This window comes from Sceloporus occidentalis, unplaced genomic scaffold (assembly GCF_023333645.1).
Source record: "Sceloporus occidentalis isolate IW3139 unplaced genomic scaffold, rSceOcc1.0.p SCAF_6, whole genome shotgun sequence".
NCBI classification, from domain to species: domain Eukaryota; kingdom Metazoa; phylum Chordata; class Lepidosauria; order Squamata; family Phrynosomatidae; genus Sceloporus; species Sceloporus occidentalis.
Window position 1 is genome coordinate 43301147 of NW_028316986.1, and position 6000 is coordinate 43307146.

Genomic DNA, 6000 nt, shown 5'->3' on the forward strand with positions numbered 1-6000 from the left:
TATTTGAAATGAAACCTGACTGGAATGTAAATTCAGGAAGCTAAAATGTAGAGTGAGGTTTGTCCTGAACAAGATAACATACATTCCAACACTTCATAGATCAAACCTGGAACATCAGAGTGAAGACAAAATGACAAAAGTTATTAAAGAGAAATAACTCATAAATGAGGAGAGGATGCAGCAGTATGCTTTTGAATAAAGATATTGAGAAGAACAAGATTCTGTTCCTTCCTCTCCCTCCTGCTAACTGAATGCAAACTATTTTATACTTTGAACTCAGTTTGCAGAAACTGAAGTAATCTATGTACTAAGGGGGAGAAACTGGGATGTTTTAAAAGCAGCTGAAAAAGTGGGACGACAGAGAATTAAACAGGACAGTCCCTGCCAAATCAGGACAGCTGGAAAGTGCAGTAGAGCTGTGTGTAGAATGTATTTTTAGCTTACAACTCCAGCATTCCTACTTTGTATGGCCAATAGTGAGGGTGCTTGGGCAAGTCAGATTCTCCCAGCCTCAGAAGGTGGCATAGGCAAGCCACTTATCTTGCCTAGAAAACTTCCTAATGGGTTTGACTTAGGTTTAACATAAGTTGAAAATTACATGGAAGGCAAACAACAACAAAATCCAAAGATATGTAGAGTTTGAAAGATGCCCTCCCCCTATTACACACTGAAGTAAGTCTGTATGAGCATATAGGACAGTCCTGGACAACCTTCACCTCTGTGTGGGTAGATAAAGAGTTAACTGATTTCTAATGAACTGGATATGCTGGTGTACATGTCCTTAAATCACTTGGTTGAATGAGGTTTTACTGTATTAAAACCCGCAAAGCATTTCCCCAGAACGTATTCAGTTTGGCTGAGTCATACAAATTACGTGTCAGATAGCATGCTGGCAAGAAGCAAAACTCTCTCACACCTTTTCTTATTCCAGCTATATTTTATATATATATATATTTATTTTTGAGATTCTGTTGCAATTATATCTCCCTACTCTTCCTCTCTCCTTTGGCTCTATCTTTCCCACCTTATCAAAGATGAAAAAGAAATTAGATTGGTTAGCATTTCCTTGTGAAAATAATCTATTTCACACTTCCCGAGATTGGCAATGGGATTAAATCCATTTGGGCTTTAAAACCCATGCATTTCTGAGGTTTGCAATACATTTCTATAAAGAAGGAAAGATGCATAAAACCATGTGTAGATTTGAAAAATAGGGGGGCTTTTGAAAAATGCAATGATAGTTAGACCAACAGGTTTTCATATTTGGCCCCCTCCCTATAACTAAATGTCAGTTACACTAGCTTGCATGAACTTGGTTTTTTAAATATTCTGTGACAGTGGTTATTTCAATCACAGTTTTTGCTCTAATGTATTTTTAATATTACAACATCGCAAATCTCTGGACATAAGCATCTGAAAATATTGCACTAGCTTTCTGTACACTTTATTTAAAGCTGATGTCATAAACTGACTGGCGGGGGAGAGACTCATAATATCTACATCTTGGATTCAGTCAGTTAAATATCAGTTAGTAGATATTTGTAAGCTGCCTCAATTGCATTTTGTAGAGAGGCGGAATATAAATAAATTAATTATTGCATGCCGCTGCCTCCGAGCCATGGCTGCTGTGCCCATTTTCACGGACCAGGAAAACTTTGCAATTGTGCAAGTCCCCAGGTGTGGAATGTTGTTGCTGTGGCAGTTGTGAGTTTGGCAGGTATGTGGTGTCAGTGTCTCCTCCTCTCCTCCTGTTCCCGCTGTCCCTCACTATTCTTTAGTAGCCCAATTCCCTTTAGTTTATTTTTTAATTATTTTTTTTAAATTTAATTTGCAGAAGCAGAGCTCTGGAGTTGTGTGGAAAAAGGGTAAATAAAATAACTTAAAGGCATGCTGGGTAGGGCATAGGGGCAGGGTTAAGGGAGAGTCAGGAAGAAAATGTGATGGAGCAGCAGCCTCAGTTGTGCAATTCTGGTGATAGCTGCTCTGAAAGCAGCATGTTTGCATTTTTTAAAAATGGTGCAATTGCTGCAAGTACAGAGCCTGTGTGGTAATGCCCCAAGAAAACATCCTAGAATTCTTGAGTCAATAAGGAAGAGCTGATTTTTCATCAGCAAAAGAGTGATGCCTTTATTGGCCAACTAAAATGCACAAAACACATCATGCAAGCTTTTCTCTCCCTGAACATCTGTGGACTATCCCTTCTCTTCCTAGTTTTAAATCCAAATTAAAGACTTTCTTGTCCTCTAAAGCATTCAGAACTGTATTTTAAAAATTGTTTTATAATTTTATATTTGATTATATGTATTAGTTGTTTTTATAGTTTGTATTTTAACTGCATAACTTGCTTAATTTTGTATAGTTTATATTTTATGACTTTTAAATTGTACACCATTGGCAGGTTATATGCTGTTTTGATGATGCCATGCAAATTTATGGTGCAATAATAATAATAATAATAATAATAATAATAATAATAATAAAGTTTCACTGGCTTCTTCATCAGGCAAAGATGTTAAAAATCTTTAGCAGAAGAAAAGTGAGGATCTTGGGGTCATAGGGCTACATTTTGTCCCAGATGTCATTTTTGTTGTCAAGAAAGGCTAGAGGAATATCAATAGAGGCAGAGGCCCCTCCATGTCTTGACTGTGTGGGGATCAGGTGGCGACAAAGGGCAATAAAAGAAAGGAAAGAGAGGCCCTAGGTTTTTTTTAAATTAAATTTTAAATTTTATTTTTATTTAAAAATAATTTAATTTTTTAAAAAAATGTTCTTTTTAATTTTTAAAAAAACATTGTAATTATTATTATTATTAACCTTTATTTATAAAGCGCTGTAAATTTACACAGTTTTACTTTAATGACATGAAACTACATATAGGTAAACACATTTAGGCTAATGCATATGATATTGTAATTTCAAGGTATACTTTTAATTTTGCTCATTTGCTATGTTGCAACTATTACAATTACATTTAGTGATTGTGATATATGTTGTATGTTTCTTTAAGTCTTACATCCTCTCTCTTCATTTACCCGTTCTGTGTTGTTGTGTTCCTATAAATCATTATGTGATCTTGGGAGTGGTGGGAGTTGTTTGGAAACAGACTGACTTTGTGTGTGAGTATTCTGAAGCTCCAGCATTCCAGAAGATACTGTCTTTTGAATAAAATGTATTTATCTGTTTGAGAAACTTGACGGAGCATTCTTCACAACATTACAGTGCTATATGTGAATTACTGAGTAACATAATGTATAAAATTTATGAGAAACATTAGTACCAAAAACATGACTAATGATTCTGTATAGTGTGGTATAGGAGGAGGTCAGTGTTGGGTGACACATGAGTTACTGCACAGGTTACGCCAATCTTAGTAATGCCACTGACCACCATCACCACCACCACAACAACAACCATTTACTGCCCTTTCAAGACTGCTGACAGCTTGTTTCATTCTGACCATTGGCAGGGCAAAGATATAACAAAAGTTTGCAATAGTGAATCCTCCTTAAATCTTTGTTCTAAACAGGTAACCCTGGGGAACCCAGGAAAGATACCCAGAAATAAAACAACCAGCATCCTAAAATTAGGACTTAGATTGGATTTGCAAAGCTCATCTCTGCAGTGCCAGCTGCCAGGAAATCTGACTTGCACTAAATTTGGGAGAGGAGACAGTGTGACTGAAGGTCTTCCCAGGCATCGCATAATTGTCGCTTACTATCTGATGTTCTGTTGTTGGCTGTTTATCGATCCATTTCCTGTATTGCTATGTACTGTATATGTATTATCCTACTTGTGAGTATGTATTTTCCCTGGATAATGATTAACCTTCCATTTTGGAGCCAAGCCCTCCCTCCAGTCCATCTGCCTTGGTCCAGGCCTCGGAGGTAGAGAGGAACTGCTGGACCTCTTACCCTTTCCCGTCACCACTCCCTTCTCCTTCTGTGTCATGTCTTTTTAGATTGTAAGCCTGAGGGCAGGGAACCGTCTAACTAAAAAGATTGCATGTACAGCGCTGTGTAAATTTACAGCGCTTCATAAATAAAGGTTAATAAATAATAATAATAAAAGGTGTGGGAAGTCCTGGCTTTGATATCTCATAGTTTCAGTCTACTTCCCAAATTTTGGCAGGCTTGGTCAGACAGAACCAACCAATGACATTTCCTTTCATCTTGTCCTTGAGATGTGGCTTGAATTGACAGCATTGTTTGCTTGCATTTACTCAGTAGCTCCTTGCACATTTTTGCTTTTATTATTAAAGATATTCGATTATAAATTATAGATGGTGGTTACATTTAACAAAACAAGAAACTGCAAATAAATAAATTAATGAACACCAACCATATATTTATCATTGACCAAAGGATTTCTACACAAATTCAGCCTAGACAATGAGAATATAGAAATAGTAAAAGAGTTTCTATACTTTGGGTCAGACATTAATCAGAATGGGGACTATAGTCAAGAAATCAGAACAAGACTAGGAATGGGGAGGGCAGCAATGAACGGACTAGAAAAGATCCTAAAATGTACAGCTGTACAACTGAACACAAAAATTAGAATTGTACAAGCCACTGTATTTCCTATCACAATGTACGGATGCGAGAGCTGGATAGTGTGGAAAGTGAATAAAGGAAAATTAATTAATTTTAAATGTGATGCTGGAAAAGAGTGCTGAGGATATTGTGGACAGCCAAAAAGACCAACAAATGGATCTTTGAACAGATCAAACCTGAACTCTCCTTGGAAGTCAAGACGATAAAGCTGAGGTTGTTGTACCTTGGCCAAGTCATGGGAAGGCACAACTCATTGGAAAATACAATAATGCTAGGAAAGGTGGAGGTATGAAGAAAAAGAGGAAGACCACTTGGGTGGATGGACTCTATCAAGGAGGTCATGGGCATGAATTTACAAGTCCTAAGCAGAGCAGTGGAGGATAGGGAATCTTGGAGATGTCTTATTCACAGAGTCACTGTGAGCCAGGATTGATTGGAAGGCAGTTAACACCAAGAACAAAGTTTGTGTTCATTTATTAACTGGATCAGCTCAAGGTAGGAGTCTCTGGTGCTTCTGAATGAGATAAACAAACCCCTGCTAACTTCTAGACAGTGCTTTGCTTTGTTGTACCTTGGCCCCGGTACTTTTTTTGTTTTGTTATTGATGCCCGTGTTCACCTTGAACAGGTGCAACTCAGATCCAGGCTCCAAGGCTGCCTCTGTTTTGTACATAGCTTGATACACAATGGTACTAGATATTTCTGGAGAGGAGGCGTACCAGCATTGCTCAGTTAATCTAAGGTCTGCCAAACAGTGTCACTTGCCTCCTGCACACTTGATAGGTCTGTTTTCAGAGATGCTTTTAGAAAGTGCACAGTTCTGAGACCCTGGAAATGCCATAGCTGCTTGAGGGATCAGGAAGTTACATAGCTCAAAAAAGTTATTTTACCAACCTCCAGCTATGCCAATAAAAACTGAATTTAACTTTCCTACACAGGCTAGGGTCCTACAAAGCAGGCTGGGTAAGAAATGGAAGGTTAGGGTGCATCAAGATTTACTTAAAAGTCCAGAAAGTCTCAGATTTTGTTCCTGTTCTTTCCAATTTTATTTTGGAGTTCCCTACACATTTTTTTTACTCCAGAATATTTTATGTAATCTTTTGGTATAATCAGACACCTTTTATATCAGCAACCCAGGTAGATTAATTTTAACTCAATATACATTCAGGGGGGGAAACAGGACCAAGATCTGGGACTTTTCATTCAGTCTGGATGTGCCCTTAGAGATGCTATTCTTATTATTTATTAAAAGCACTCTTGTCCTGCTCTCCAGTCCAAACGGTTCTCAGAGAGTGACTTACATACATTCAACACAAACTAGTTTCTGTCCATCAGCTCACCAATGTGTGTTTGTGTGAGCATGCACACACATGACTTCAAGTCACCTATCTACTTATGACAATCCCATGAATTTCATAAGGTTTTCTTAGGCAAGGAATACTCAGAGG